Genomic DNA, 22423 nt, shown 5'->3' with positions numbered 1-22423 from the left:
ATAGGTAACTAATAAGGACCTACTGTATAGCACAGGGAACTCTACTCAATACTCTCTAATGACCTATGTGGGAAAAGAATCTAAAAAAGAGTGGATATGTGTCTGTATAACTGATTCATTCTGCTGTACAGCAGAAACTAACACAACATTGTAAATCAACTATATTCCAATAAAAAATTTTTTAAATCGTATCAATTTTCTTTCAAAATATTATCTCATTACATATGCATAATAAAAAGTCTTAAACATCACCCAAAATATTAATATTTTGATGGTGCAGTCATAGGTGATTTTTCCTGCCTTCTTCATAAAATTTTCCCCAAACTTTTTAGAATGATGATGTATTATACTTGTAACTAGGTTAAAAAAATATGAGACACTTTATAAAATCTAAAAACATAAATCATAACTATTTAGTATCTGTGTGGGGCAAAGTGCTTGGTTTCTATTTACCTGAATCATGGAGTTACAGCAGGAAAGCACTAGCTCCAGTTAAGATGGAGAAATTCTAAACAATTTGTCCTGAATTAAACAGAGCAATAAATTATTTATTTACGTGTGATTTTTTTTCTTTAATTGCTGAGATAATCAATGGTGTAAGTTCTGGAATCAACATGATATAAAACATACATATTAAAACATGAGAGTTATTCTCAAAACAAATTAGACAAACATAACCTAAGTCATTAGAATTCAGTTCAGCTTAACAATCCCTATAACTCTGTTTTTACTTAAGGTTAAGCCTGTAGCACTTTAGATTCTATGTTCGTTTCTCTTAGTGTCATGTTAGAAATACAATTGCCAAAACAAAAACATTTCTATTCAACATAGCTTTAGTTATCTCACTGTAAAAACAACAAAAAGCAGCTAATCAACAAAAAAAAATCTAATTTAAATTCAACCAAGGAAAGAAAATGCAGCCTCTACCCTAAGCTCAGCAATTTTGCTTATTATTTTCCTAAATTTCAGATAAAACTTTGTTTAGGATAGAATACTTCTTTTAGATACATTTTGCACTTTTGATATTGAAAGAACTTATTCAAAATTTAAGTGTTGCCATGTCTGTAAATATAAAACTAAACAGATTAATGGTAAAAAGAGAAAAGATGGAGTATCAACATGAGTATTGTCTTTAATTAAGCAGTTGTTTTTAATCCTCACAATTAGATCCACATGAGGGCAGTAGACCACGATAAAGCCTGGAATATGAAAAGTGACAGAAAGATACACCAAAAGGAAATGCATATTCAATGCTGGAATCCTTTCCCTTGGCAAGAGGCATAGCCTCTTATTTTAGAAACCACAACTAACCTGAGTTACCAATATCTTTCTCATGACTAATACATCTTCTCTTTTTATACACCAGCAGTAAAAAACTGTTTTCTCTCTTCCTTCCCTATAAAAATCCATAAAGAATAATCCTTTAGATTATTATCTCATAGAACTCTCATGATCTCATAGAACTCTCAAAGTAAGCAAAATTCTTGTTCCACTGTTTTCCTATAAGTATTGACTAAGATAAAAATATCCCAGTTAAATAAAAACTCTTGCTGTGGAGAGAGGGAAAATGAATAGAGTATCAATTTAATTTACCATTTTTAAAGCACTTTAAGGAATGATAACTCTTTTACTTAAAAATCAAGACAGAAAAAAGTAGAAATGTACCATTTTTAATATCAGCCTCCTGAGTAATCTGAGAAAAAGATTTTTGGAGTGTTTATATGCATCCCCATTATTGTCAGGATTTGAAGCGAGGAGTAAGGAAAAGTGATAGAAATGTTACCACTACTTGCCCTTGACTCTTCCATAGTTCAAATACAATATTCGGCATATCATCTGTATTAGTTTTCTATTACTGCTATAACAGATTACCACAAACTGGTGGTTTACAACAAAACACAGTCATTTTTTCACAGTTTCTGAAGGTCAGAAACCTGAGATGGGTCTCACTGGATGAAAACCAAGGTGTCAACAGGGCTGTGTTCCTTACTGCAGGCTCTGGGTAAGAAACCAGTCTAAGCTCACTTGCATTGTTGGCAGATTTCAGTTCTATAAATTCGTAGGATTAATTCCCTGTCTTTACTTGCTGTCAGCCAGAGACACCTTAACTCCTAGAAGCCTCTTTCTAGTCCTCACTAATGGAACACTTACATCTCAGAACCAGCAACAGCATAGTGAGTCCCTCTCAGGCTTGGGACCTCTCTGATCTCCCCTTGTGTTGCATCCCGTCTGGCTTTTGCTGCTGTTGCATCTCTCTGGTTCCAACCAGGGAAATTTTTCTGCTCCCAAGGGCTCATGTGATAAGATTGGGCCCACCCAGATAATACAAGGTAAACTGCCTATTCTGAAATGCATAATCTAAATTATATTTGCAAAGTCCCTTTTGCCATGTAACAACCTATTCAAAAGTTCCAGTTAGGATGTGGGCATCTTTGGGGAGTAATTAATAAGCCTGTCACCTCATTTAATTGAGAGGAGGCCCTGAAGGGAATAGGGAAGCATGGAAACAATAAAGAAAAGGAATGGACTTTAAAAAGATTAAAAAATTTTTTTTTTCTGAGACTATTTTCATCCACGTCCTTAGTGTCCCTATGTTACAAGCTCATTGCTGCACTCGTGTCTTTACTCATGCTCTTTGCCCTGCTCAAATGCACACCTTTTATGCACTGCCTATCCAAAGCATAATCTGTTTTCAGGTTTCTAGCAAGATCCTTCTTCCTACAAGCTAGCACCAATATTTACTCAAAGCATTACTGATTTTTTTTATTTCTCAGAATCCCTAAGCATTTAAGAACTGAACCATTGGCACTTACTAATGATGTACTAATGTAAATCTCACCTCCTCCAAGTAATGTGTATGATGGTTAAGAGCATAGATTCTATAGCAGAATGCCTAGATCATATCCCATATCTGCCACTTAATAGCTGTATACTCTTAAGGAAGCTAATAAATCCCCTTGTGTCTCAGTTTCCTTCTCTGTAAAATAGGAATAATAACAGTAACATCATGGGTTTAAGTGAGTGAATACACATACAGTGCTTAGAACAAGTGTCTAGCACATAGTAGGCGCTCAATAAATGTTAACTTTGATTACTATTGTTTTGTTTTGCTTTCCTTTCTATGCTTTTTTATTTTCTACTGGAGTATAGTTGCTTTACAATGTTGTGTTAGTTTCTGCTGTACAGCAGAGTGAATCAGTTATATGTATACGTATATGCCCTCTTTTTTGGATTTCCTTCCCATTTAGGTCACCACAGATCACTGAGTAGAGTTCCCTCTGCTATACAGTACGTTCTCATTAGCTGTCTATTTTATACATAGTAGAGTATATATGTCAATCCCAATCTTCCAATTCGTCCCACCCCTCCTTCCCCCCTTGGTAACCATAAGTTTGTTCTCTACATCTGTGACTCTATTTCTGCTTTGCAAATAAGTTCATCTGTACCATTTTACTAGATTCCACATATAAGTGATATTATGTGATTGATTACTATTGTTAATACCTGTTTAAGTGATTTGAGTATATGTCTTATTTTTAGGTTATATTCAATAAGGCTCCAAGTTCTTTAGCTGTATATAATTTTCCCCTATATGATTTTTCTGTATATACCAGTAAAATATAGGTGAAAAGTAATAAAGGTCACACATATATTTATGTTCTAATAGTCATTATACACACTTAATTTTATGTCAATAAAATGTCCTATGTGCATTAATTACAGTTTGAATGAGAGGCTATACTTACCTGACTGTTTTATAGTGAGGAAATTTTATTTGATTGTCCTAGACTGCTATTTTCAAACAAAATAAGTGAGAATACACACATTTTATTTTGGCTTAAATCACTGAAGCAAAAGACATGTGACTAGTGCTGCAATGTAATGCAGCATAGAAAGTCCATGAGAAAATGGAGAATAGATGGTATCCTCCCAGGGGTCTTAGGTTCATGAACATTTTAACAATTTTATTTAAAATTTTAATAACTGGTTTTTAATTGAGGTGTTCTAAAATAAATTTTGTTCTGTTCTTTTTAGAAAACTCAACTCTAAGAAAAATATATATATCATTATTAGGAAAATGAGAAAATATACCACTTACTCATTCAACGATTATTTATTAAGGTTAGAGATTATACCTAAATAATAAGTGATAACTGTGAAATAAAATTCATATTTTATGGTAAAACAAGAAAAATTTAAACATAAAAAATTTTCTCTGCCCTCTGGCCTCCTCTCTCCTCCAATTGTACATTGTGTATCTGTATTATGCATCGACCAAGCCTCCCCCATTGGCAGCAATACCTGCTTAACAATAAAGAGTAGCATTCTCCTAGCACCAACAAAACAACTTCTTAAAAATAATAACATTCTGTCTCAATCTTGTAAGGGGCCACACGACATTTAGATGTGGATTGTGTAAACTGTCAATAATACATCATTTCATGTACAGCCCTCTGTCTCAAAAAACGTACAGAACTGTTCCTTGACTTCTAATGGGTCGAACAGCTCTCGGAGTTTTCTGAGATGCTCTTTCAGGGTTATAATCCTCAAATTTGGCTAGAATAAAATTTTCCATTTCTTTCTTAGATCGACTGATTAATTTTTCGACATAACTTTAATCACCAATATTTGAAGCAATGTTAGAGGTAGGGATCATTTTATCCTCATTCTTCAGAGACTCTTAAGTATTGTCCTAAAGACCATAGAGCTTGCAATTGGTAACACTCAGATTAAAACTCTGTTCTGTTGTACTTCAAAGCCCATGGCATTTCAATACCAGGTGCTGTTGCTCATTAACTATGCTAATTTGTTCAGTATCCCCCCCATCCAGTGCGTAATAAATGTTTGTTTCACTCTTTGAGCTTAAGAAACATGTGTTGAACAGGTGAATACATGAAACATATTAATTATTAGATTAATTATAAGACTTTTCATTTGAGACCTCCCAAAGAAAGAATTTAATAAAATCATGCGTTTTAACTAGAGCAGCAGCCCTAAAATGCTTTTGGCTTCAAGTAACAACATACCTACTATCAGTGACTTAAACATATGGTTATATTAATAAATCTTGAATAACAAGAAGTTCAGAGGTTAATTCAGCAGCCCAACCAATGTCAGCCCTCTCAATCATTTATGATTCTCCTGTCTCTTCCCTCACCATTGCCCAAAGCTGCTGCAAGCCTCACTCACATATAACTGTTGAAAGGCGAAGGTGGGAAGGAAACGAAGGGCCCCCTTATGCACCTCTCCCTTTTAATTAGAGAGGAAACGTTTTTCCCAAAGTCCCTCAGCCGTGTTACTCTTATGTCTTTTTAGCCACAACAGGGTCACATGCTCAATCCTTAACCCGACGAAAAGGATTCGTATAATTGACTACATCAATCAATAGTCATGCCCTGAGCAGAGCACAATTCTTCCCCTAAATGTGAATAAAATCAGCATCCTGTTTGCAAAACTGAGAAGAATGCCTAATTGGTAGGCATCTAGCAGCAGCAGGTACTATTTCCTTAGTATACTCTCTCTGCTACATGGTAGGCAGAGTGCTGTACATTCTTTGAACACCTTAGAGGCGGAACACATTTTCAATAATGTAATTGCTTACATAGACATCATGAAAAAATACATAACAATGATAATAAGAATTCAAACAAGCAAATGTTATAGGTATTTTTGGTTTTCCCATTCATCAATGAAGAAAATAAGATTTAATTACCTTGCCCAACATCAGCAAATCTCAGCAGAGAAGCTGGGACTCAAGCTTCTGTTTCTCTGACTCTGAAGCTGGAGTTCTTAATGCCTAAGATACACTACCTAAATGTCACTGGAGGACTGCCATTTATAATAATTGAGATGAATTCTTGTTCCATGCATTTCCCTTCTTTACTTTGTAACAGTTTTAATATCAACTGCTGCTCCTTTGGAATCAGAGCTAATATCTATAAGAACGTAATGCTGTGCAAAGTATTACATGTATTATAAACACTAAAATCTAGTTTCTACCTTCTTGGAGATAGCAGTCTAATGCAAAAAGCCCACAGGGCTGTGGGGCTGGGGTAGAGGTTTTCATTTCCAAAGTCAAAAGGAAAAAGGAACTTAGCGATAAAGTTCTCTCTTTCTCTCTCTCCCCACCTCCTTCAAGCACACAGACACACACACACAGACATGCACACACGCACATTACCTTGACCAATAGACAGCCTTCATAAAAATCTCAGCAAAATGTCCTAACCACTGTCTTGGAAATGAATAAACACCCATTTCTCCAGGCTACAACTATAAATATACAAGTTTTATTAATGACAGCAAATGCCTAGAAAATGTCTAATAAAACCAAGGTATCTTTCAATCAATGATAGATTAATTGAATTTAATATGGTGGGATTGGAAAAGTCACTGTAACTAATTGTCCTTACAGTCTGTGAATGTCTCTGACTGTAAAATACAGTATCACACTTCAGTATTTCAGTTAAGGGTCTTGATATTAAATTACCTTGAAACATCGATGTTGGAGGTTACAGAGCTCATTTACTTTTCATCTGTGTTCTAAGCTGGAAGGTCACCTTTTCTTTTAACATTTAGTTTTTATATTTTGCATGTTCCTGCAGCTAATGATATCAACCTTAAAATAATGCAATGATGTTACCTAATGGAACAATAGCAATCAATCCCTACAAATACCTGGAGAAATTAAAAATATGCTCCAAAATTGACTGATTGCCTAAACTACATTTTATCATCCAGTAGCTAATAAGCATAATTTAGCTAAGTGATGAGTGTTACCTATCATCTCTTTTCTGGTTTCAAATTTAGCAGCCTCAGAAGAAGCATTTTTCATTTGTTTGTAAAATGTCACTGACACATACATTAGCCCTTATGCGAGGATAAAAAAAAGTCCATCTGGGGCTTCCCTGGTGGCGCAGTGGTTGAGAGTCCACCTGCCGATGCAGGGGACACAGGTTCGTGCCCCGGTCTGGGAAGATCCCACATGCCGCAGAGCGGCTGGGCCCGTGAGCCATGGCCGCTGAGCCTGCGTGTCCGGAGCCTGTGCTCCGCAATGGGAGAGGCCACAGCAGTGAGAAGCCCGCGTACCACCAAAAAAAAAAAAAAAAAAAAAAAAAAAAAAATCCATCTGTCTTCTAAAAGTTCTATGACTTTCACAAAGAGTTATTATTTACCATCTTTCCCTTGAAAGCATTTCTAATATTGAAGAATTATGTCTGTCCCACACATATGTGCATGTGTGTAATTCTCTCCATGACAGTTCATTTTGGGTCAATAACAAGCATTATATTAGGGCTTTACAAATTTACAAATCCAGACGTGAACACAAGAAGGAAAAAAACCGTAGAGGTAGAAAGCATACCTAATACATACCAAGTACTTACTAGACCCTTTGACATAGTCTATGTTATAGATGAGACTATCTCAGAGTAGCAGTGGTGGGGATGGTAGTAACACCTTCATGGTGTTAGAGGTAAATAAAAATAATTACAATAAAAAAATACTACTATAATTATTGAATGTCTATCATGTGCCAGGCACAGGTACACCAGACATATGCAAATCATTTCAAAGCCTTACAAAACTCATACAAATGTAGTTGATATCTAAATTTGTCTAGATTGGACTCTCCTATGTACTGAATGTTAGCCAGTTACATCCACATTTTAAAACCAAATTTTGCTTCAGCTTTGGGACTTCGGTCTCAATTGTCTAATCAATTAGCAGGAAATTAAACTCAAATAAGAAATTCACTTCCTCTTGAATTTCTAATGCATAATTACATTTGGAATTATAGATTCCAACAGAGTTTAGAGGATTTTTCCGAGTTCTTTTTCCCTCCTTTTTTAGCCATTTTCAGAGGAGAGATTTTAATACTGTGTTACATACATTTCATGTTTTTCAAAAAAATACATTGGAATTATATCTGTATTAACAAAAACAAGTCCTATATGGCCATGACTTTGAACCCAATTACTATTCTCTGTAGCAATACCATCTGCACTCAGCACCCAATTAATATCATTATAGTATTTGGTACATTTTAATGACACTTTTGGTCTCCTACACCCTGAAACCCACAACTTTCACCCAACTGACAGTGACTTTGTGATTTTAATTAGTACAGGTGTGGAAACCAGATAATCAGTATGCTAAAATCCACTCCCCCATCATCAAAAGAGGAAAATGTTCTGAATGATAGCTTAAGACAGAAGTTGGCAAACTGCTTCTGTAATAGGCTGCATAGTAACTACTTTATATTTTGTGGCCATTTCCATAAGGTCTTTGTCCCAACTACTCTATCCTGCCCTTGTAGAAGGGAAGCAGCGAGTCAATATAAACTGGTGTGGCTGTGTTTCAAAAACTTGGCATTGGGCCACATTTTCTTATATTGTATTTTCATTTACACAAGTTTGAAATATTTTATAAATTCATATGTGATTCCTTCCTTGATCTATGTATTTAGAATTAACTGTGTTATTTAATTTCTAAATGTTTTGAGGTTTTCCTAGGCATCTTACTGCTATTGATTTCTAATTTAATTCTTCTGTGATAAGAGAACATACTATATATAATTTGAAATTATTTATTTTTATTATATGTTTCAGGTGTACAGCATTATAATTCAACACCTGTATACACCACAAAATGACCACTACTGCAAGACTAATTACCATCCATCACCATATGGCTGACCCCTTTAACCCATTTCACCCAACCCCAACCCTCTTCCCTGCTGGTAATCACTAATCTGTTTGCTGTGTCTATGGATTTCCTTTTGTTTTATTTTGTTTGTTCATTTTCTTTGCTTTTTGTGTTCCACATATAAGTAAAATAATACGGTATTTGTCTTTTTCTATCTGACTTATTTCACGTAGCCTAAATACTTCAAACCTATCTATGTTGCCCACTATGGTTGGATTTCATTGTTTTTTATGACTTAATAGTATTCTATTTATATATAAACCACACCTTCTTTATCCATTCATCCATTGGTAGATAGGTTGTTTCCATAACTTGGCTATTGTAAATTATACTGCAATGAAGATAAGGGTGCATGTATCTTTTTGAATTAGTGTTTTCTTTTTCTTTTGATATACATCCAGAAGTGGAATAGCTGGGCCATATAGTACTTTTATTCTTAATTCTTTTGAGGAATCTTTATATAGTTTTTCATAGTGGCTGTCCCAATTTACAGTCTCACCAACAGTATTTGAGGGTTTCCTTTTCTCCACATTCTTGTTGTTTTGTTTTGTATTTTGTCTGGAACTTATTATTGTTATGTCTAGGAAGTTCCTGTCCAATAGGAGCATTAATGGTCATAAAAATTTATTTTTTAAATGTAAATTCAGGGCTCTACGTTTATCTTTTTAAATGTGAATTCAGGGCTCTACATTTGCCTCACTATATTTCATTTTATTGGTTTTGGACTATTGTTTATATTGATTATAACTTTTTCTCAACACATCAAAATGCCTTGGACTGATCAATGAAATACCTAGACTTACATTGGATGAATGAGATAATTTCAAATATTGTTTTTAATATCATTATCTTTCTCTCCCAGTTGTGTTTCTATAGAAGCAACAGCTTATAATTGTAGTCATGGCTAAAATATTTACAGAAAATTAGTAATTTAGACCTAAGATATACCATTTCAGACTTTCTATGTTGCCACTAATTCTTGTCCCATTATTTAAGCAATGCTGCAAATACATATCTGTCTCTCTCTAAGTTATATGTGTGTGTGCACGTGCACATGTGTGTATACTCATTGAGTTTATATTTATTTTTTTTGACTCACACTTGTATCCTTTCCTTTGAATCTCATCATCTTTGGAACTCCCATCTCTTGGGTCTTTCCTAGCCAATGACTTCCTAAGGTGGAGTTATAGCAGCCTTGCCCTCATGATGAAGTATCAGTGGGATCACACTCCAGAACTCCCCATGAGATCAAGCTGAGGCTATACTTCTCTGATAGACATCTTTGCCCAACTTCTTCCTCTGCTCTACCCTGCTGTCATTATAATATTACATATTTATTCTAAAAGAACTTCCTGAATTAATCCCTTGTACAATAACCTCTTTCTCATGGTCTGCCTTTGGAGAACCTAAACTAAATTGGCCTGCTTTAGCTCCCCCCCCGATTTGATTTTACCTTCTCTTTCCAGTGAAGAAAGTTTAAAAGAATAACTATGGAAAACTCTGGAGATTAACCCAACAAAATCCTTCAACCTCCTTCTACTATGCCTTGCTGTACACTGGAGATTAAAAAGCTGAAGATTAAAATTTTAATAACCCAGTCACAAAACAACAAATATATGATTCCACTTATATGAGGTGACTAATGTAGTCAAATTCATAGAAACGGAAAGTAGAATGGTGGTTTATCAGGTGCTGGGGGGAGAGGAGAAAGGGAGTCATTATTTAATAGATATAGAGTTTCAGTTTTGCAAGATGATAAAGTTCTGGAAATCTCTTTGATAACAATGTGAATAAACTTAGCACCATGGAATTGCAGACTCAAAAAATGGTTAAGATGGTAAAAAAGAAAAGAATAATATATACATATAAACATGGAAAATTTCCATGTAAATAAATTCCATTGAGGGTGGGATTTTTTCTGTTTTGTTAACTAATATAGCATCAACATCTAGAAAAGTGCAAAGATATAGTAAGTGCTCAATAAACAACTTTTGAATAATAAACATATTTCTTAGCCAAGAAAAATATGCTACAAAAGAATATATGCCAATCTTTATTTAGTTTGTGTGAGTGTATCTGTGTGTGTGTATGTGTATAAATGCATACACACACATACATATACTACTCTACTATAGTCAGGATAGATTAGGTTATGCTACTGTAACAGACAACTGTAAATAAAAATGTGCTATTTCTCAAAAGAAAAATTAAATTTTCTAGAATTTTTCTGTAGCTCAGCGTTCACAAATGACTTAGGTTCTACTAAGAAAATGTATCTACATGGGAATTAGAAGGCAAAAAGATTAGTGTAGTCAATAACCAGAGGCTCTTCTGATGAGCACTGTGGAAAGGTATTTAATTATTTTGCAACAGTTGTAACAGAGGCTCCTTTGTCCTTCCAACCTTTTCCATTTCCCCTCTCCTAGAGTCCCTCAAGACAGTAATAACAGAAAGATTTTGTCTGAATAACCACTTGACAGTTGGATGCTTTCTCATATCTACACTTCTCTTGCATCTTGAATATTTGGTACCCTGATACTCCTAGAAATTTTATCAGGTAACTCATGTTTTCTGGTAAATCCCTACTTGCAAAACCAGCTACAATGGATATAGCTGACTGCAAATAAAATACTAACCAAGAAGACAATTAGGAACAAAAGTGCTTGTCAACAAAAGATCATCAAGCAATGAGAAAACTTGGATTATTTTTCTAACCTATTTCAGTTTGAAGATAGAATCCAGTTGACATTAGAAGATGAGGCTATTAACCAATGCCATACAAGAAATAGCTGTTTAATTTCATTAAAACTGTGGGCACATAGAAATAAATGACTTAAAGGAAAGCTTTGGCAGAATGATGGCCATAATGACAGATAACTAAGAGAAACAAAGAATTCAAAAACCCTGGAGAGGCAGGCTGCTTCTAAGTAAATTCAGTATACAAACTCAAGGAATAGGATTTTATCTCTTGCTTGGATGGTTGGCTGATACTTTTTAGATCTATTGTAAATGAAATTGAACACCCCAAATTCCTTGCAAGGCTCGAAGATTTAGTGATATAGAATTGTTGGAGTATATGTATCATGAACAACACACACAGACAGCCATTAATCCTTTCTCCAGAGTGGCTGTATCTGGGGCTGAAAGTTGTTATTCCCCAAAATTCATTTGTTGAAGCCCTATACCCCAGTGTGATGGTATTAGGAAGTGGGGCCTTTGGGAGATAACTACGTTTAGATGAGGTCATGAGGGTGAGATAAGAGCTCTCTCTCTCTTTTCCTTCCTTCCTTCCTTCCTTCCTTCCTTCCTTCCTTCCCCCCCTCCCTCCCCCCCTCCCTCCTCCCCACCCCCATGTGAGGATACAGTGAGAGGACAGCTGCCTGCAAACCAGGAAGAGAGCCCTCCCAGATAGTGAATCTGCCAACATCTTGATCTTGGACTTCCCAGCCTCCAAAAGTCTGAGAAATATCTACGGTTTAAGCCACCCAGTCTACGGTATTTTATTATAGCAGCCTGAACTAAGACATATGACAGGTCATATTAGACTTTGTTTCACAAAGTCATTAAGAATCACATTGATGGCATTCTTGAAAAAATATCATGGTGGCCCTCCAGTGTAGACCACGGATAAAGATGGGAGATAACATCATTGCAATGAGTTCCATGAGGATCATGAAGCCCTGGGATGTTACTAAATAGCAACACTTAGCTGGCAAGACAAAGGAGGGTACTAGTACCACAAAAGGGAGCAAGGGCAGAGTGGTAATCAGAATTGTTTGGCATTGTTTGGTGGTTCCTAAAATCATCCTAGAAAAAAAGCTCAAGAAGGTCCCACTGTTCCAAAACATACAAAAAGCCTCTAGTTCAGATGAATAAGGCCTGACTTCAGCAAACAAAATACAGAACTAGAACCTTTAAGTACGTTCAAAGACCTACAGCTCCTTGAATGAGGAGAATGGGCACCCTTGAGAAAGAAATAAGCAATAACATCACAAGTCCCTGTTATAAGTTTTCTTTCACAAAAGAACTTGTTGCTATTAACCAAGATAACTGTGCATTTGGGAAGGAGAAATGTCCAGACTTCTTGGGATTTATTGACTCAGGCTCTGTATTACTTTTCTATTGCTACTGTAACAAGTTATACAAACATACAGTTCTGGAGGTCAGAAGTCTGAAATAGGTCTTACTGAGCTGAAATCAAGATGTCAGTAGGACTTCATAATTTTCTGGAGGCTATAGGGGAGAATTTGATTTCATGCCTTTGCAGCTTCTAGAAGCTCCTACATTTTTGGTCCCTGGCCCACTTCTATCTTCAAAGCCAGTAAAAACTGGTCAAGTCTTTTACATTACTCTGACACAACTGTCTCTGCCTCCCTCTTCTATTTATTAGAACCCTTGTGATTATATTGGACCCTCTGGATAACAGAGTATAATCTTCCCATCTCAAGGTCAGTTAATTAGAAACATTTATCTGGTCTACAACTTTAATTTCCTAACACATTCACAGGTTCTAGCGAGTAAGGCAGGGGCACATTTGGGCAGGGGGTGAGGTCATTATTGTACCACCAAGCTGTAAACTTATCACATAGAATATTATGGTGATCCAGCCGTAAAAGTGGGAATTTATGAGGGTCAAATAATGAATGGAGTTTGGTCTTACAGTGATCTTAGTGGACTAGCAATATCATGACATTGGTTTCCTAACCAATGAAGTGAATGTTATTTTAAAAGAAAAGGGAAAGTGAAAACTTATGAAACCACACCTCTATGCCAGAGTAATAAAGCAAAAACAATGCCCCATTTTTGGGAGAACTTTGAAGATCAGGGTCAACATCAAGGACTGGAAAGATACACAGATGAAGATACTTATTATGTCCCTCATTTAACTTGCTTCGAAGATCAGGGTCAACATCAAGGACTGGAAAGATACACAGATGAAGATACTTATTATGTCCCTCATTTAACTTGCTTCTTTCCCCTAAAGGAAGAAGAGTCTTACAGTTGCTGTTTCAAATTCATTCTCCCTTTCTGAAACAAAGTAACACATACTTTTTTTCAATTAAAACAGACACACATATACACATTTACTTTACATGTATATTAAATACATTTATATATATTACAGTCAGCACAAATTACATAATATATAGAATATACACTTCTTTTTTTTGAAGGTTTATTTTTATTTCACTATTAATGGTAATCCAACTGGGGAAAATAAGCACATATCACCCACATGACATTGGGGTTAGAAGAACTTGCCCTGTTTCCAGTACAACAGAGTTGCTTTCAGTTTTATAATTTTTACTTCATTCTTTTTTTAACATCTTTATTGGAGTATAATTGCTTTAAAATGGTGTTTTAGTTTCTGCTTTATAACAAAGTGAACCAGCTATACATATACATATCTCCCCGTATCTCCTCCCTCTTACATCTCCCTCCCATCCTCCCTATCCGACCTCTATAGGTGCTAACAAAGCACTGAAATGATTTCCTTGGGCTATGTGGCTGCTTCCCACTAGCTACCTATTTTACATTTGGTAGTGTATATATGTCCATGCCACTCTTATGTCGTCCCAGCTTACCCTTCCCCCTCCCCATGTCCTCAAATCCATTCTCTATGTCTGCATCTTTATTCCTGTCCTGGCCCAGGGTTCTTCAGAAACTTTTTTTTTTTTTTTAGATTCCATATATATGTATACACATTTTTCCTTTCTTCTTTTTTGTTGGTGTTAGTAAATGATATAGTTTTGTCCAGACGTTACTGGATATCAAAACTAGATTATGAAGATGAAACTTCTACAGTTTCCCCCCCTGTAGTTACCACCCATTTAAATTAGAAGTCTTCTTAGGTAGCCTCATCCACCAGAGAGCTGACAGCAGAAGCAAGAAGAACTACAAACCTGCAGCCTGTGGAACAAAAACCACATTCACAGAAAGACAGACAAGATGAAAAAGGAGGGGCTATGTACCAGATGAAGGAACAAGATAAAACCCCAGAAAAACAACAAAATGAACTGGAGATAGGCAACCTTTCAGAAAAAGATTTCAGAATAATGATAGTGAAGGTGATCCAGGACCTTGGAAAAACAATGGAGGCAAAGATAGAGAAGATACAAGAAATATTAACAAAGATGTAGAAGAATTAAAGAACAAACAGAGATGAACAATACAATAACTGAAATGAAAACCACACTAGAAGGAATCAATAGCAGAATAACTGAGGCAGAAGAAAGGATAAGTGACCTGGAAGACAGAATGGTGGAATTCACTGCTGTGGAACGGAATAAAGAAAAAAGAATGAAAAGAAGTGAAGACAGCCTAAGAGACCTCTGGGACAACATTAAATGCAACAGCATTCGCATTATAGGGGTCCCAGAAGGAGAAGAGAGAGAGAAGGGACCCGAGAAAATATTTGAAGAGATTATAGTCGAAAACTTCCCTAACATGAAAAAGCAAATAGCCACCCAAGTTCAGGAAGCAGAGCGAGTCCCATACAGGATAAACCCAAGGAGAAACATGCCGAGACACATAGTAATCAAATTGACAAAAATTAAAGACAAAGAAAAAATATTGAAAGCAGCAAGGGAAAAATGCCAAATAACATACAAGGGAACTCCCATAAGGTTAACAGCTGATTTCTCAACAGAAACTCCACAAGCTAGAAGGGAGTGGCATGATATACTTAAAGTGATGAAAGGGAAGAACCTACAACCAAGATTATTCTACCCGGCAAGGATCTATTCCGATTCGATGGAGAAATCAAAAGCTTTACAGACAAGCAACAGCTAAGAGTATTCAGCACCAGCAAACCAACTCTACAACAAATGCTAAAGTAACTTCTCTAAGTGGGAAACACAAGAGAAGAAAAGGACCTACAAAAACAAACCAAAACAATTAAGAAAATGGTCATAGGAACATACATATCAATAACTACCTTAAACATGAGTGGATTAAATGCTCCAACCAAAAGACACAGGCTTGCTGAATGGATACAAAAACAAGACCCATATATATGCTGTCTATAAGAGACCAACTTCAGAACTAGGGACACATACAGACTGAAGGTGAGGGGATGGAAAAAGATATTCCATGAAAATGGAAATCAAAAGAAAGCTGGAGTACCAATACTCATATCAGATAAAATAGACTTTAAAATGAAGAATGTTACAAGAGACAAGGAAGGACACTACATAATGATCAAGGGATCGATCCAAGAAGAAGATATAACAGTTATAAATATATATGCACCCAAATAGGAGCACCTCAATACACAAGGCAACTGCTAACAGCTATAAAAGAGGAAATCAACAGTAACCCAATAATAGTGGCTGAGTTTAACAACCTCACTTACACCAATGGACAGATCATCCAAAATGAAAATAAACAAGGAAACAGAAGCTTTAAATGACACAATAGACCAGATAGATTTAATTGATATATATAGGACGTTCCATCCAAAAACAGCAGATTACACTTTCTTCTCAAGTGCACACAGAACATTATCCAAGATAGATCACATCTTGGGTCACAAATCAAGCCTCAGTAAATTTAATAAAATTGAAATCATGTCAAGCATCGTTTCTGACCACAACGTTATGAGATTAGAAATGAATTACAGGGTAAAAAATGTAAAAAACATAAACTCATGGAGGCTAAATAATACGTTACTAAATAACCAAAAGATCAGGGAAGAAATCAAAGAGGAAATCAAAAAATACCTAGAGACAAATGACAATGAAAACACGATGATCCAAAACCTATGGGATGCAACAAAAGCAGTTCTAAGAGGGAAGTTTATAGCTATACAAGCCTACCTCAAGAAACAAGACAAATCTCAAATCAACAATCTAACCCTACACCTAAAGGAACTAGAGAAAGAAAAACAACCAAAATCCACAGTTAGCAGAAGGAAAGAAATCATAAAGATTAGAGAAGAAATAAATGAAATAGAAACAAAGAAAACAATAGCAAACATCAATAAAACTAAAAGCTGGTTCTCGGAGAAGATAAACAAAATTGATAAACCATTAGCCAGACTCCTCAAGAAAAAGAGGGAGAGGACTCAAATCAATAAATTTAGGAATGAAAAAGGAGAAGTTACAACAGACACCACAGAAATACAAAGCATCCTAAGAGACTACTACAAGCAACTCTATGCCAACAAAACAGACAACCTGGAAGAAATGGACAAATCCTTAGAAAGGTATAACCTTCCAAGACTGAACCAGGAAGAAATACAAAATATGAACAGACCAATTCCAAGTAATGAAACTGAAACTGTGATTAGAAATCTTCCAACAAACAATAGTCCAGGACCAGTTGGCTTCACAGGTGAATTCTATCAAACATTTAGAGAAGAGTTATGACCCATCCTTCTCAAACTCTTCCAAAAAATTGCAGAGGAAGGAACACTCCCAAACTCATTCTATGAGGCCACCATCACCCTGACACCAAAACCAGACAATGATACTACAAAAAAAGAAAATTACAGACCAATATCACTGAGGAATATAGATGCAAAAATCCTCAACAAAATACTAGCAAGCAGAATCCAACAGCACATTAAAAGGATCATACACCATAATAAAATGGGATTTACCCCAGGGATGCCAGGATTCTCCAATATACGCAAATCAATCAATGTGATACACCATATTAACAAACTGAAGAATAAAAACTATATGATCATCTCAATAGATGAAGAAAAAGCTTTTGACAATATTCAACACACATTTATGGTAAAAACTCTCCAGAAAGTGCATATAGAGGGAACCTACCTCAACATAATAAAGGCAATATACGACAAACCCACAGCGAACATCATTCTCAATGGAGAAAAATTGAAAGCATTTCCTCTAAGATCAGGAACAAGACAAGGATGTCCACTCTCACAACTATTATTCAACATAGTTTTGGAAGTCCTGGCCATGGCAGTCAGAGAAGAAAAAGAAATAAAAGGAATGCAAATTGGCAAAAAAGAAGTAAAACTATCACTGTTTGCAGATGACATGATACTATACATAGAGAATCCTAAAGACGCCACCAGAAAACTACTAGAGCTAATCAATGAATTTGGTAATGTTGCAGGATACAAAATTAATGCACAGAAATCTCTTGTATTCCCATACACTAATGATGAAAAATCTGAAAGAGATATTAAGGAAAAACTCCCATTTACCACTGCAACAAAAAGAATAAAATACCTAGGAATAAACCTACCTAGGGAGACAAAAGACCTGTTTGCAGAAAACTCTAAGACACTGATGAAAGAAATGAAAGATGATACCAACAGATGGAGAGATATATCATATTCTTGGATTGGAAGAATCAATATCGTGAAAATGACTATACCACCCAAAACAATCTACAGATCCAATGCAATACCTATCAAGTTACCAATGGCATTTTTTACGGAACTAGAACAAAAAATCTTAAAATCTGTATTGAGACACAAAAGATTCCGAATAGACAAAGCAGTCTTAAGGGAAAAAAATGGAGCTGGAGGAATCAGACTCCCTGACTTCAGACTATACTACAAAGCTACAGTAATCAAGACAATATGGTACTGGCACAAAAACAGAAACATAGATCAATGGAAAAAGATAGAAAGCCCAGAGATAAACCCACGCACCTATGGTCAACTAATCTATGACAAAGGAGGCAAGGATATACAATGGAGAAAACACAGTCTCTTCATAAGTGATGCTAGGAAAACTGGACAGCTACATGTAAAAGAATGAAATTAGAACACTCCCTAACACCATACACAAAAATAAACTCAAAATGGATGAGAGACCTAAATGTAAGGCCAGGCACTATAAAACTCTTAGAGGAAAACATAGGAAGAACACTCTTTGACATAAATCACAGCAAGATCTTTTTTGATCCACCTCCTAGAGTAATGGAAATAAAATAAAAAATAAACAAATAAATAAAATAAAAACAAAAATAAACAAATGGGACCTAATGAAACTTTGAAGCTTTTGCACAGCAAAGAAACCATAAACAAGATGAAAAGACAGCCCTCAGAATGGAAGAAAATATTTGCAAATGAATCAATGGACAAACTATTAATCCCCAAAATATATAAACAGCTCATGCAGCTCAATATTAAAAAAAACAAACAACCCAATCCAAAATTGTGCATCAGACCTAAATAAACATTTCTCCAAAGAAGACATACAGATGGCCAAGAAGCACATGAAAAGCTGCTCAACATCACTAATTATTAGAGAAATGGAAATCAAAACTACAATGAGGTATCACCTCACATCAGTTAGAATAGGCATTATCAGAAAATCTACAAACAACAAATGCTGGAGACACTGTGTAGAGAAAAGGGAACCCTCTTGCACTGTTGGTGGGAATTTAAATTGATATAGCCACTATGGAGAACAGTATGGAGTTCCTTAAAAAACTAAAAATCGAACTACCATATGATCCAGCAATCCCACTACTGGGCGTATACCCACAGAAAACCATAATTCAAAAAGACACATGCACCCCAATGTTCATTGCAGCACTATTTACAATAGCTAGGTCATGGAAGCATCCTAAATGCCCATCGACAGATGAATGGATAAAGAAGATGTGGTACATATATACAATGGAATATTACTCAGCCATAAAAAGGAATGAAATTGGTTCATTTGTTGAGACGTGGATGGATCTAGAGACTGTCATACAGAGTGAAGTCAGTCAGAAAGAGAAAAACAAATATCGTATATTAATGCATATATGTGGAACCTAGAAAAATGGTACAGATGAACCGGTTTGCAGGGCAGAAATTGAGACACAGATGTAGAGAACAAACGTATGGACACCAAAGGGGGAAAGCCGCAGGGGAGTGGGGTTGGTGGTGTGATGAGTTGGCCGATTGGTATTGACATGTATACACTGATGTGTATAAAACTGATGACTAATAAGAACCTGCTGTATAAAGAAAAAAACAAAACAAAACAAAACAACCAAGGCAATTTTGAAGAGGAAGAAGAAGATGTGGTAATGATAAGGTGTGGAGACTTATTTATGCAATAACAAAACTTTTAAAATGAAACTAGTGTAATGTTTGCATGGGAGTAGGCAAGTACTGTATGTCAATGTAACAGTTCAGAGTGCTCAAGAAATTACCCACATATAATGAGAAATTGGTGCTTTTATAAATTGGCATTATATTGATTAATCAATATATTATGCTAGATAATTTTGTATGAAAAAAATCAACTTAATTCTATATCTAGTACTCTTCTTGGAGTTTCAGACTCATGCTCAATGTATCCAAAACTGAACTGATTGTAACTTTTCAAACTATTCCTTTTGTATTCTGTGTATCACTAGCAAAGAAATGTGAGAGCCAGTAAAAAAATAAATAAATTAGAAGTCTTAAATCCAAAGCATAGTAATTCCTCAGAGTTCTGAATATGCTGGATATACTAGGCAGATTCAGCTCTCTATGTAAGCTGCTAAGTGAAGGTGGGCCTTACACACTTCTCTCTTTTTCACCACTGGTTCTAGCAGACTCTTGGGGATGGGGATGAAGATGCAGATGGGGATGGGGATGAATTTTCATTCAAAATGGACATACGAATTTAAACTCTTAGTTATATTGTTTAACTTTCCTGCCATGTAAGTTTTTTGAAACTAAAGCATCTCATCACTGATAGAAACTAATCAGTTGGCTTCATAGTTTGGGCTACTGAAACAAACAACTCATGATTAAATGGTGTGAGCATTTTCCTTGAAATGTTAGATAAAACAATCCCAGCAATGAAATTAGCAACATTTGCCAATTGTTTGCTTGAGACTATTCTGTCTTGTATGTCTAAAGGGTGGAAACAATAGTAAAATTAGAGGGCAACCCATAGTTTGAAACAGTTTAATATAATCACGCTTTTAGCAGTTATTAATGCAAGTGTTAGGGTATAATATAAGCAAAGACTTAATGCCAAAGAAAGGCATTCTTACAATAATATTTAATATCTTCGTAGGGTTAAAATAAAGCAATACAAAAGGATTAGGTTTATTATTCCCCAAAACATCAACTTCTACATGATGTTTACCAAAGAATTTGCCCTCCCTTAAATCTTGAAGTTGTAGAACAAATAAACCCCCAGGATGACAAAATAAGATTGTTTCATGGTTGCAGTCTTCAGAGAATTCTTTGTACAACTTTTGAATGTGTAAGATAAATATTCCAATATTTCTCACCTTACATTGTTTTTCTTTTCCCATAAACTTTGTTACAAACGATAGTGTGATTGATATGTAACTCTTAAAATGAATGTTTAATTTCAAAGAGGCTACATCATGAAAATCATGATGTAACTCATAGAATAATTTCAAACAGCTGGGAGTAGACTTCAGTGTATTATCACAATACACTTCCACCTTGAGACAACCATTGTAATTGCATCTAGAGGTCTTTTTAAAAGAAACCTAAGTTTACAAAAGGAAACTTGAACTTTGCAAGCTTATTTTGGTAGCACTAAGAATTAGATTTCTTTAAATAAAATATATGAAACTAGTAACACTTTGCTTTTGTTCACCATACTTACCTCCTGGCATGAAATCAACTTTTGGTAATATAAGAAGTACATAGCCTAGAGAAACATATATCGTGCTGTCAAAGAGGATTAAGACATATAAGAACCGATCCTGGCTTCTAAGGTCTACCTTCCTCACTTGTAGCAGCCAGAGGGAAAGAAATGTCTAGTTATTACCCAGGACTACTCTGATTTTTATTGTTCGTTTGTACTGTCCTCTCACACCCATGGCCACTGTAGCGCTCCAAGCATTAGGCTGAGAAACAGCAGTTCTGAGCCTGCCATGAACAAACTAGAAATGCCTGGTTGTCTCTAGCTGTATGCAGGGCACAGAAAAATTCTACTCTGGGGTAGATGCAGGTTTAAACACTATTAAAGGCAAGTTTGGAAGAGAGAAAATTCACAAAATGGAACACATGGCCACAGATCAGATGAAGACTTGGCTTGGCAATAGAGAATATATTTATGAACCAGCCCTAAGTGTATATACGTCAGGTCTTTTACTTTATTAGGACCAATTGGCAGAACATCTCCTTTTCCCTCCATTTCCCATCACTGCCAGATAACAGTAAAATAGTACCTTCTTCACCACCCCAAAATTGAATTTATATCCCAAGGATTGCTTTGACCAGGTTGAGAAGTGAAAACCCCCCTTCTTAATTTGGACCTGGACAAGTCACTTAAGCTTCTAAACCTTGAGTTCCTCATTTGAACAGATAATACTTATCTAAGGATTAAAATAATGTCTACCATCTGCCTAGCACAGTGTCTGGTATATGAGCACTCCATATATGGTAACTATTTTTATCACCCCACATGTAATTTTATAAAAATAATGGCATTTGTGGTTCAAGACATATCTTTAGTGGTAACTCACTCTAATCAAACTGATTATAACTTCCTTCCTACACATAATGCTCTCTAGTATTCCATCCTATAGCAAATCTACTAAGCATTCAATTTACACACACACACAACTTACAAGAAAGATCAATCTTCTAACTGAATGATATCACACATTATCCTTCTAATACAAAACTTTGTCTTAGGATGGTATAAGAATCCAATGGTTTGCTATCTTTCCCCTGAGGGTGTTGTACTCCTTAGGTGTCCATTTATTTTGTCCTATGAGGACATACTTCCCAAGGGTATGAATTATTTTATCTGGTCAT

The sequence above is a fragment of the Delphinapterus leucas genome, chromosome 5 (assembly GCF_059928025.1).
Source record: "Delphinapterus leucas isolate spDelLeu-1000000601 "Yukka" chromosome 5, BTC_Dleu_Yukka2, whole genome shotgun sequence".
Classification (NCBI taxonomy): Eukaryota; Metazoa; Chordata; class Mammalia; order Artiodactyla; family Monodontidae; genus Delphinapterus; species Delphinapterus leucas.
The sequence above is the reverse complement of the archived record's forward strand: the minus strand, read 5'-3'. Positions refer to the sequence as shown.